Here is a 13,167-nt window from a genome sequence, read left to right as displayed (position 1 = left end):
CACTGCAGCTCATGTCCAAGTATTTCCTGATATCACTTTCAGTGAACTGTTTGGTTTTTTTCCCAACTTGTTCCTTGAAATCAGTCATTGACTCTGTAGGCAGTCTGTCTTGACTCTGATGCATCAGCAGAATAGTTATTGACTGATTATAATAGTAATTAGAGACTTCTGAGACAAACCTGTTCTAATTTCATACCTATAAACTTATTTTATGCACATTTTCAATAAGTGATAGTCCTTTTCTATTAAAGAAATACCTTTTCTATTAAAGAAGGTGGAAGGTGGAAGGATGCATGCACATGTATCCTGACCAAATCAAATTAAACCGCTATTCCCGTCCATCCTGCCTATAAGGTTTCGCACAGGAAGGACAAGGTCCCACCCAAAGAACAGAAAACCCCTGCAAAGAGGTGGATTTTCAATCACCCTGTCTCCCATAATGCAGGTGGCTGAGGGAGATGCGGAGCCAGAAGCTCAGCAACCCAAAAAACCAGTTGAGATGGTATGACACTCCTCAGGCTTCCAAAGAGATGAATTTTTGGTATGCTCCAGCCATTTCAGGGTTGCTGCATGGATAGGGACAAAAGAGATGCAGAAGAATAAATCATTGATATGGCTCTTTTCCCATGTCAGTCTCTTTTCAGCCATCCATCCAGCCATACGGTTAGGGATTTTTCAGCATGGTGGATGGCTGGAAAGATGGCTGAAGTTCTCTAGGACTGACAGCTTTGCCACAACAGTCTCAGATTCATACCTGACCTTTGGAACCGATGGAGTCCTTGGCCATTTTTTTCACTTTCAGTCATCCATTGTCTTCATATTTCAAGGAAAGATGAGGAAGGAAAGAGAGGAATCTCTTCTCCCTCTTCCATCAGCAGTTATTCAAGCCACACCAAATGATTTTAGGGTAAGTGAAAAAGGCCTATTAGGCTGATCTTCCTGCAAGGTATCTCTGTCATACAGGCACTGTCACAGTTTCTGTTGTGATGACAGACTATAGTGCTTATCTCCTCTACCTAAGCATGCAAAAATAATCTTAGAAACTTGGGGGAAAGAAAAAAAGTATTTCTTTAAACAAGTAGTGCCTAGTAACTTTGATTCTATTGTGTGAATTCAGAAATACTTTTTCCATAAAATACAGTTATGGCAAATGGTTGCTTGTGTGCAATTTCATTACTAGTACAAGTATTTCTGAAGTAACAGAAGTAACATGAAAGCTTTTGGAGCCATTAGCATACCAGAATTGATTTGATCAACCAGCTTCAACAAGTAAGGATCTAAGAGTTCTTTTTCCCTTTGGATCACGCCTTTTTAAAGGAACTATTTCACATTGAAGCCAGTAATGCCTATGGCACAATTAAAATTGAAACTCTCACGATAACAAAAAAATATCCTCTGCAAGATTTGCTGTTAGAGCAGACTTTAAAAGAGAGGAGTTTCCTGGTGATGTCAACCTGGATTTATTTCTCATTATTTAAAAAAATCATTAAAATACAGATAAAAAATTATCAAAATGGTAACTTTTTAATACATACACTGGGAAACATTTTCCCTGCATGCTATTTGAAAACTTCCCAGCCAACCACTGGGTCCTTACCACAGAATGGTTTGGGTTGGAAGGGACCTTAAAGACCATCTTGTTCCAATCCACTTGCTATGGAATGTCTTTCATTAGACCATGGCCAACCTGGTCTTGAACACTTCCAAAGATGGGGCATCCACAACTTCTCTGGACCTGTTCCAGTGCCCTACCGATCTCACAGTGAAGAATTTTTTTTGAGCATGTAATATAAACCTACTCTCTTTCAGTTTGAAACCATTTTCCCTTGTTCTGTCACTACATGCCCTTGTAAATACTCTCTCCTTCTTTCTTGTAGGCTCCCTTTGGATACTGGATGGCAACAATTAGGTCACCCAAAGTCTTCTCCTTCACAGGCTGAGCAAACCCAAAGTGCTTCATCTTTCCCTATAGGAAAGCTGCTCCATTTCTCCAATAAACCTGGCAGCCCTGCTCTGGACTCCCTACAGCAGGTTGATGTCCTTCCTGGGCTGGGCACCCCAGAGTTGGATACAATAGTCAGGGTAGGATCTCAGTAGAGGGGAGTAGAGGCACCAAACAATTACCCAGCCAAGCAATTTAATACTGTCTGGCCAGCACCATACTATGAGAAAACACAGAATAATGCTAGAATTTGGAGAAAGATCTGTGTTCTTTTAGTCTGTCCCCAAACCTCGTACCCCGGGGTGGATAACTGCTTTTGGTGTGCTCCCAGATCCGAGTTCTCCTCCAGCTGATGTGAATGGGAGAGCAACAGTGTTTGTGGTTGGCACAAATAAGTTATTGATTTAATTTCATCTGTTCCAACACAAACTTTCATACATTTGTTCCGATGATGGGTGCATTCCCCACCACACAGCAGCAGTGGGTGAGCAACAAAGGTGCCTAAGGGAAACAGTTTCCCAGTGGGATGAGTACAGGGCTGGTTCAGTGACATGGTCTGGCTTCAGCCTTCCTTTTGCAGAATATATATCCTTTGTATGGATATATGAGGGTCTCCATGATTTCATGCAGCACTAAGCAGAACCTTGGGTAGTTTTTGCTTGATGTCTGCTGTGTAGCCATATCAGCTTCCCTAGAGATATCTGTAATGGAATTGTTTATGATTCTGGACACTTTAGCTTGGTTAGTCAGTATTTTGCATGAATAAGGAGACTAGTACATTGTCAGAGAAAATAGGGAAGTGATACCATGTATCTCCCTCACTACAACTCTTTGTGTCATGCTTGCTGTTTTCCTCTTGACTGCTTAATTAAAAAAAACCAAACAAACAAACACACACACACAAAAAGAGAAAAAAACAAACAGAAAAAATAAAAAGAAGAAAAAATAAATTAAAAAAAAAAAGAAAAAAGGAAAAAAAGGTTGTGCTATGCTCTTACAGAAAAATCCTATAGAGACACAAGATTCTACAAGGAGCTTCCAGCAGTCCTCTGTAGCCAGTGTTGAAGGGCTGGGTGTGCTAAGGCTCCTGTCCTCCTGCTCCTGTATAGCTCTAAAGGTACACATAGGTGTAAGAGCATGGCACAGGTGCACAGAGTCATGACTTGGCTGCTCCAGGGATCATAATTTAGAGGGAGACCATGGGGTGCCAGTAAATATTAAGGAAGCAGGAACATTGTGCAAACAGCTCATTGCCATTGACCTCTAATACTTTGGTATTTTAAGACAGTTCTTTTAGAATAATTCAAAGTGGCTTTTGAGAAGTAGTCCAGCAAACTGACTTTTAATGGGAAGCAAACAGGTTCTGTGTGAGCAGCTATGGCTGCTGCTTCATTTAGTTTCTGTTTCCCAGTGACTGTCTCATGTCTAAAAGAAATCATCCTCCATTATCCTCAGCAGGATTAATGGTCATGAATTCTCAAAAAGGAGCAACTGATAGGCAGCCCTTGTGGGAGTGCTGTTAGAGGGATCAGTAGACAAATTTAATGGAATTTTTTTCCTCAATTATACTTCAACAAAAGCAAACAAGAGATTGACTCAAGGCTGCTTTATTAAAACTGAGATGTCTATTTATTCTCCTCAAAAGGGGTAATCCTCCACAGCAGCAGTCAGCGAGCTTTCTGGGTGGTGTTTAAGTTATTCAAAGTTTATATAATTTTTTTTCTTTCTTTTCTTTTCTTTTCTTTTCTTTTCTTTTCTTTTCTTTTCTTTTCTTTTCTTTTCTTTTCTTTTCTTTTCTTTTCTTTCTTCTCTTCTTCTCTTCTCTTCTCTTCTCTTTCTTCTCTCTTCTCTCTTTCTCTTCTCTTCTCTTCTTCTTTCTTTTTCTCTCTTCTTCTCTTCTCTTTCTTCTTTCTTCTTTCTCTTCTCTTCTCTTCTCTTCTTCTTCTCTTCTCTTCCTTCCCTTCCCTTCCCTTCCCTTCCCTTCCCTTCCCTTCCCTTCCCCTTCCCTTCCCTTCCCTTCCCTTCCCTTCCCTTCCCTTCCCTTCCCTTCCCTTCCCTTCCCTTCCTCCTTCCCTTCCCTTCTCCCTTCCCTTCCCTTCCCTTCCCTTCCCTTCCCTTCCCTTTCCCTTCCTTCCCTTCCCTTTCCCTTCCCTTCCTTCCCTTCCCTTCCTTCCCTTCCTTCCCTTCCCTTCCCTTCCTTCCCTTCCCTTCCCTTCCCTTCCCTTCCCTTCCCTTCCCTTCCCTTCCCTTCCCTTCCCTTCCCTTCCCTTCCCTTCCCTTCCCTTCTCTCAAAAGTTATGCAATTAGAGATTGAGGAGGTCAAAACAAAGACCTAGTTCACCTATTGATGGAAGGCTCAGATGGTTGTTACTTAAGCCAAACCAATTTATCATGTTTAAATAAATTCAGGACACTTTGACCTCTTTTCATGTCATTATCAACTCAATCTATTGCTCTGTGACACTGAAAGTCCTCCAACAAAATAATGAAATTATTGGTATTCTAACTTACTTTACATCTATGAGCTAATTTGAAAACTTCAAAGCTAATTTGGACTTCACTTCTGATTCATTTAATAAAGCCATAAGCCTGCATGTCTGCTATAAACATCCTTCCACATTGGCTCTGATTCTGTTCTCACTCTGGTAATACAATTGAAACTCACGCTGACTTTAGTAATAGCAGAGGCAGGCCAATATTCACTATAGTTGTATATCTCACAAGTATTTACACATATCACAGAATTTTTTACCTTTTTTTTTTTTTAATTTCAGCTTTAACCATTTAGTTGTTTTTTTCTCCCTGTTTTATTTCCCAGTCTTACAGTTTGGATCAAAGAAATCAAAATTCTCAACTAAAACAGTAGGCAAGATGAAATAAAGGCAGGTGGTCCTTTGAGATGCTCATCAGTCTGAGCAAATACTAGTAAAGCAAATTGACATAGCTCTGGTGACAATAATTTCTGTGTATGAGCACACATTAATGGATGTATGTAGACAGACTGTAAATAAGTTTGTGATGTGGACATGAGGACTGGTGTACCAAGCATGTGCCACTGTTATTTAGAATATGGCTGAAATGGGGATCAAATCACGGTATTAAAAGGCTGCATTGCATCTTTGAGGAACTGACATCTACAGAGCCTCAGCTCCTGGGAAATTCCAGAATTTTCTGTATGAGATAAAACAAAAATGCTATGAATATCACTTGTAGAGAATCACTACAGATCCATTCCTTTGCATTCTCAAAGGGATTGGGAATGATAAGAGCTCAGAAGTGCATGAATCAAGAATGTACTTCAAAATGTAAAAGGTAGAGATCAGTGGAGTAATTGAAAGCAAGCAAACATGATCATGGGTTGTATTCAGTCTGTGTGAAGATGTCTTTTTAAGGAATGTTGTGGGCAGTATCATATAAAGCTCCAATTACTGCTTGTTAGAATTATTGTTGCAATCAAAATCATACAGGCAATATTAGAGGAAACTGCTAAATTATTGGCAAATTGCCTTGAAATTAACCACTGAAAAAATTTGTTGCACAATTGGAATTAAAAAAACAAACCAAAACCATCAAAAGAACCCTCAACTGTAACAGTTTACTGCAGGTAGGAAAAGAATCCGTCTTTTCATTATCTTCATGCCCTGAGTTTCACTTAGCATAATAATAAATTGTGGTTTTTCATATCAAGTGGTAATTTTCAGCTACAACAAAGAGCTTATAACCCATAATTTATTGGAAAGAAATCTGTATCAGTAAAGGAAGCACCTTTAACCTGATCCTTCATTATATGGATACCACTTGGTATGCACACTGACAGTCAGAAGAAAGCAGCAGTGCAAGCAAAGGCTTGTTTCAGACAGTGCTGATCACTGAAATTAGCTTTTGAAGCAACTAAACTCCCACAGGCAGTGGGGGTAATTTTCAAATGCATTTAAATTCTACTTTGAAAAATGAGGCAACATAGAGATTTAAGTTGTACCCAGCAACGACATTGACTGGTCAGTCCAGGCTTTTCCATGACTAAAAATTTTCACCAATTGTCATCCTGAAATGCTTTCAACTCCTACAGCAACTGTGGACAGATCTATGTTCTGATTCAAGTGGAGTTAGAATCCCTCGTTCTGGAAGGACAATGCACAGGAAATCTTATGTGTTGATTAGTTTTGGATGTCCTTCTCACAACTTTCTGTTTCCTATTCACTGAAAAAATAAATAAATCTGTTGCTGCAGACTAGAGAAAAATGGTATAGCATCTGAATACAAGGACTGAAGGTAAATTTTTATGTCATACAGATTCAAATGTGAAATCCCCACAGCTGAGATCACTCATAAGGCTTGGCTGAGTGTATCATGTTGCTGTTCTCCAAAATTGTACACCACAACATTCCCATTTTTAAGTGGTAGAATCAATGCTCAGTACTGAACCTGTGTATTTAAAATATTTTTTGTTTCCCATATAGTTTGCAGATTTAATTTTTTCTCCTGGATCTTTCTTAGAAAAATGGATTATGCATTAGACTGCTATTGAAAAATTGAATGGAAAAGTCTTGACAGGTACATCCATGGGACTCTGAGAATGGTAGGATAATGTCTACAGAATCTATATTACTGAATAACTGTACATTAGAGTAGTTAAACTGTCTGTGCTTAGCATCATGATGATGCTAAACAGATATGGTGGAGAACATTTGAATTTGCAACTTGTTTTTTATCTGTGACAGATGCTCAGTAGGGTGTATGGATAAGATCTGGACAGAAGAGCTCCCAGTGCAAGTACGTGCAAAGTGCATGCACAAATGTCTGCTGTATTACAAGTGATACTATATTTTTAGGTTATTCAACTTGTTTCATCTTAGAAATTACAGAAAGAGCGATTGAGAACTGGGATACCTTGGTGAAATTTCTCTGTGCATGAAGGCCCCACTTCTGAAACAGTGTGGTGGAATCCAATCTCGGTGGATTCACCAGAGGAAGCCAACAGGTTTTGTCCAGGAACAGTGCTGGGAGTTTAGCACTGTCTTTAGTGGGAATGAGGGAATTGCCATGCAGGAAAGGTGGTGCAGAGTGGGGATACATCCTGGGGGAGCAGCCTGCTCTGCCCTGAGCTGAGCACAGCTGCTGTACATTAAAAGGAAATGCTGTGTTGTGAAGCTCAAGGGCATGAGCTCTGTGGAGAGTCCAGAGGGTAATGCCCTTTCAGGATAATTTAGGGCTGCAGCCTAAGTAGCCTGTGTAGCCTCAGGAGGTTTGATTCAGCAGCTGCCCAGTCACAGAACTGGGACTACAGGCTACCATCACCACACAGATTATCAAATTGAAAACAAAAATATTTTCTTAAGTTATTTCTACTGAAAAGGTCTCATTGAATGGAAAATTAGCAAATGAACAAATAGCTGAGGTGCTTTTAAAAAATCCAGACTGGCTAATTAAGCAAATACTATTTAAAAGGTGTTTGGCTTTTGGAAGGCTTCTCTGGAAGGTTTCAAACCACAGAGAATGGTGTCATTTTGCTATGAAACTGCTATAGACAAGAAATTGGGATGATGCCTCCTACACTCCCCTCAAACACGAGTGTTTGTGTTTCATTTGGCTAAACTGTAAATAAGATCATCCTTCACCTATGAGAGCACATAACTGTATCCATTCTTATTGTATGATCCTAGCAGATTTAGATTGTGGATTATACAGTCACCTGCAGCCAAACTCTCTCTTAGCCATCAAATAACACTATTTCAATAAAATAAAGTTTTAATTTTTTGTTGCAAGTGAAATATTCTTCTGTCTGTATCCCTGTCATGAGACTGAAAGACATACAATTGAGGCAGCTTTCAGCTTTTCTGTACTCCTGGCATTACAGTCTAACTGTGTTTGTGTCTTCCAGAATGGGTCTGGAAACTCCACTTCTGTTTAAATGCTTTTAGGAATTATTGCTTGAAGCTCTTTGCATTCAAACACAGACTGTGAAAAGGTTACATGAGCCTTAGTTTATTATTTTCTATTGTAACTTCCAGTAGCTTTCTCTCTTAATTTTAGATGTTGAGACACTTTGTGCTCTCATTGGTGCTCAAATTCTTCCTCTGCATTAGCAGCATCAGCTGTGTCCAAACTCCAAAGACATTTGCAATCTTTGTGTGTATACAGACATATCAGTTTATCCAGCTTTTCAAATTCTAATATTCTAAACTCAAATACTTGAGAAAATCAGAGCATTTAACTTAGGTATGTAGGTGCATGGTTCAAAATTCAAGGCTCAGGTATATTTTTCATCATTAGCTCTGGACAAGATTTGTTTGTCCATCCTGTGCAAACTCCAGCCTCACTCTACAGGTACTTGATCATCAGAGGAGTCTGAGTGGTAATGAAAGAAAAAGAAAACTGCAGCAGAGAATGTGCATCTTAATTTGCGCACGAGTTCTCTTTTTTTCTTTGCTCTGAGTTAATTTAATTTTCTTTGGCCACTTCCAAATCCATAACTTATCCTGCATCTCAGTGTTGCCACACTCCAGATGGTTTCTGACTGGGTTGCCCAGCTGAACTCCTATTGCATTATTTCCAGACTCTCATATTTCTCAGCTCTTTCCAAATTGCTGGAACTGCTGCCCCTATTGCAGGGAAGGGCTCAACTGAAGAGAAACACGCGAGGTTGCAGTCCCTTTTTTAAGGCACAACCATGAATTTGGGACAAGAGGAATAATATTCTTGATATTCATGCAGAATTAACCCAAAAGACTGTGTTTGAACAGTGAGTTTTATAATGAAACTCATATCTTAGGATTTTCTTTAAAATTATAGGGAAACAGTGTCTTTCTTCTGTTTAAATCAACAGGAAAGCTCCATGAAAACTGAACTATTCTGCCTGATGAGAAACGATTAATTTTCTCAGGGTTAGCTTGGCTTATGAGAAATTTTCTGGATTTACAAAGTTAACTTTAATTAGTCAGGTAACCTAAAGAATGATGTAGAGGTTCCTTTCATCCTCATTTGAGGAAATACTGAAGGAAAGAATTCACCAGAAACAGAACACAACTCACAATTAGAAAAACCCTCAAATTTATTTAGCTAAAAGAAGTATGATTATTTTATTCTAGGAAGTTGGTTTTGATTAGTGTTTGCTGATCATACATAGAACAACAATATTTTGCATCTACTGTAAGGAAGGTGCTAAATTATAGAAAGAATTTATTTAACATGTAGGTAACAAAACCATCACATATCAGATATATGATCTGCTGGTGGAATTCAATTAGCTCTACAAGTCTGAGTATTATTTTTCCTTGTAAGCCTCTGTCTCTGCAGCCTTGATGGATTGGATTGACTTCTTTCAGCGACAGCTCTCCAACTGGTTTGAGGGCAGTGCTTCAGGAAATCCTGCTAACTAACATGGAAGAGCTGACATGACAATTTAAGCTGCTAGATTTTCCCATTCTAATTCAAAATACGGTGGGAATGCCTGAGATGTATTAATATTTTAGAGTTTCATTCGGTAAAGAAGAAAACATGTTGCAAATTCACTCCTACACTCTTAGATTTCAGTCTTTAAAATTTAAGTGTGCTCTCCACTCTTTTAATTTTAGGTTGGAACACTTTCTGAAAAATAGGATCAAATATATACTTTGATGTCAACCATTTCAGGCTCTGGGGAGTTCTGTATCAAACACTTCAAAGGAAACTTCTTGTCAATGAATTCCAGGTCATTTGTATACAGGACTGCATTTCACAGTTGCTCGGTTGTTCATTAAAAATAAAACTGTACCAATTTTTACACAAATTTTGTGTTCTCAGTTCTTACTTCTCCAAAGTAAATATTGCTCCTAAGCTGGGGTCAGAGCAGGAGCAGGGGCTCACTTATACAGTTCTTTGTCACTCAGACAAAGAAGCAAAGAATGATTACATTCACACCTGGTGGAATCAATTGCAGCACACCAGAAAATCTCATTGGTGCAAGAATCACACTGCTAAAAATGACAGCACTTTGGCTCTCATTCTCAACATCCTTGCCAAAATTAGGCAGATAAAAGTGAAGAATACCTTTCTATTTTCTTGCTGCAATATAAGTTTCATAGCTTTCTTTTCTTGGTTTTAAACTTATTTTGCTGTTTTACGCACTTTGCTCCAGATTACTGCTTAAATAAAATTGCATTTAGAAATCTAACCAATGAGTTACATGATAAAAATGTTGTATACACCAATACTCAGTTTCCAGGCCGTTAATATAGTCAACAGACACAGATCAATTAGAGACACTATTTTCCAGTTCAACAGACCTTAGAATCTTGTTATTTCGAGGAGTTATTTAGACCCCAGATAATGTCTTTATTTCCAAGAAATGGAATATTTGCATACAAGATATATGAAAAGGCAGCATGATGGCATTTGCCATAGGACAGGCTTTTATCATCACCTGAAGTCACTGATTGAGCAGCTAACTTCTGGGAGTTTACCTCCTGGGTCATTGTTTTTACCCCTGCATTATGAATACAAGAGCCTTCATTTACATGATTTGCAGAGGTGTGATGCATGCTAATAGTTTCATGCTGGTGCAAACTTTGTAGATATGCAGTTCAGAAAAGGTGCTAAATATTCTTCTTTTAGCCAGCCCAGGCTTAATTTCATGTGATACAGAAATGTGAATGTTTTGGCACAAGCAGACCTTGTGGCTGAGCCCTGATGCCAGTGTGTGTCTGCTCCCTCAGCCCTACCTGCGGCTGGGCATTACATCTCCTCAAGTAATTCATAATTCAAGAGCCATCTCTCAGTCATCACCTGTGCACACCTCTTAGACTGCTCTCCACCGTTGTATGGGATCCTTGAATATTATACTTCCACCCAGTAGAATGGCAGGCCTTATTTATGGCAGAGTTGGTATAACAGCAAGGTTGGGAACAGGCATTCTTGCTATCTGAATTTAATAATGGACATAATTCAGCTTTTCAGCCATCTTCCCACTACAAAGGTCTCTGAGGTGTCTGCAGAGGTTGTCTGGCTGTTAAAATGCTATTTAGGAGATGTTGTCTTGATGACCTGCTCTTTATTAGTCAATTCTAAAGAAATTTGTGGCTGATTATGGTTCTGAAGGCCTGAGACATTAGCTTTGATACAGAAAGGTGGTTATGCTCTAGCTATTTTTTGTATTGCTTACATTGCTTCTTAATGAGTTTGCCAGAAAAGGATTGTATTGTCACTTGCAGGGGCTTTGCTCCTCAAGTAAGGCAGTAAAAGAACCAGAGCAAACAGGAAGCCCCCGTCTTCAAGCCCTAATTTGAACAATATGTGTGTTTACAGAGAACCCCCTAATAACTGTTGGCTATATGATCAGGCTGATTAGAGATTTACAGAAGTCTCTTGGGCAGGCATATTGTAAACATATCGGGCACTTCAGGGGTAGAAAACAAACTGGAGGAAAATGATGCAGAGAGGGACATAGAGGAGGTATGGCCAAGGTCTGGAGATGACTTAAGGCAGCCCCTCTGCCTTCCAAGTGGGCCTGTGTATATGTATGCATGCATGTGTGATATAATCTAATCTTGAGGTCTGGTCCTGCTTGTATTACCCCCTTTCAAAGAAAGCAGCACTTCAGAAGAGTACATAACTTCTAGATTTGCCCCATAATAAATAAATAAATGTTCCAGAACTTGTCCCATAATTAGCTGACCTGGGTTCTCATACACTTCCTGTGCTGCATGTGAGTGTGTAATTAAATGGGATCTGTGTGATGGGAAATCAGCTAGGCTCACTCACATAGCATGGAAAAGAGACAGGGGGAAGGTGAGCAGCTCTATGAAATGGCTGCTGTTCATCTGGCATCAAATATCTGCCACTCTTCTGATGGGCTGGCAGTTGCAGCTGTGAAAGAAGAAGGACAATTTGCTGTGTGGGAAAGGCTGCAGCAGGTCATGAGTGGAGGTGCAGCAGCAGGCAGAGATGGGGAGTGGATACAAACTGCAGTTCACTGGGTCTCACTTTCCACCTAATTTCTGGGCTGTTCTCTATGAGCTGCTTAACACACCTGGGTCTGCACAGCTGATAATTGACACTGCAGGTCCTGCATGTAAAGTGAATTGGCTTTCTCCAGCTCACACAGACCATCCTTCACTTCCTTTTCTATAAGCTCTTGTATTTCCCTGTTATGAGAAATTAAAATTTCTTCACCATACTGCTTGACCCTTAATGGCAGATGAAGCACACAGTGCCCCTTGGAATAAAATACTCTGTAGTCACTGTAACTGGCGGAAGAAACACAGAGCCCTATCTGTCTTCACCAGTCTTTATGTACAATATAAGCACAAAGATGTGAATTGCTGCCTACAGGTGGATGATCTGTCACCAGCTGAGCTGTGATCAGTGTCTCTGAGCATGACAAATAATCTGTGACAAACATGGGAAAATGAGATTACTTTATCCTTACTCCCTTAAGGGGTATGATAAATTGTATTAGTTTGCAGTTTACATGATCTGAGTACATGCATGTACACAGTGACAGAAACAGCTGGTATGTAAACATATCTTAACTAATTTGAATGTTTTTATGGATGTGTACCTGTGTCCATCTAAAACTATGTACCAGGGGAAGTTATTTTTATGAGAGAGAGGACCTAAATCTGAACTGCATGTAATGGTTTGAAAGATAAACACTTAAATGAAATAATGTTTTGCCTTTGGTTTCAATATCAAGAAAACCCTCCCTGCTACACCAAAAGTTTTCTGTTGCTGGCTTTATGGAGTGGTCAGCCTTTCTTTCAGAATTGGTTGAAAGCTACTTTTTGATGGATTGGTCCCAAAATCTATTAAAAAAAAAGAAAAAAACTGGAAAGCAAGAGTTCTTCATAGCCAGATATGAATCATCTCATGTCTGTCTGAGGGGGCAATTAGGAAATCTAGGAAAGAGCCCATGTTTCCTCCTGACATGTCATGCAACAGCCAGCACCCAAAGTGGTGACTTACTCTGGACTGGGCTCCCTGTGCTCAAGGAACTGAGTTGCCTTTTTTCCCCAGCAGATTAGGCAGAGTGAAACTTTTGTCTGTCTGGCACTTAAAGGTTCTAAGGCAGAGGAGAAATCATGAGTCAGAACACACGCAAGGAATGTTTTCCAACCCAAATAGTTTATTTAAGAACAGTGCAGCCTGAAGAATGGGGGCAGGGAGGGAGACAGGGCTTCAGCTCAGACATTCTTATGATTTCAGTTGAAGTTTTTCATGTCCTGGGAGGAGTTAGTTTTCTTAACCCT

The sequence above is a fragment of the Zonotrichia leucophrys genome, chromosome 2 (assembly GCF_028769735.1).
Source record: "Zonotrichia leucophrys gambelii isolate GWCS_2022_RI chromosome 2, RI_Zleu_2.0, whole genome shotgun sequence".
Taxonomy (NCBI): Eukaryota; Metazoa; Chordata; class Aves; order Passeriformes; family Passerellidae; genus Zonotrichia; species Zonotrichia leucophrys.
This window is presented reverse-complemented; position numbering follows the sequence as displayed.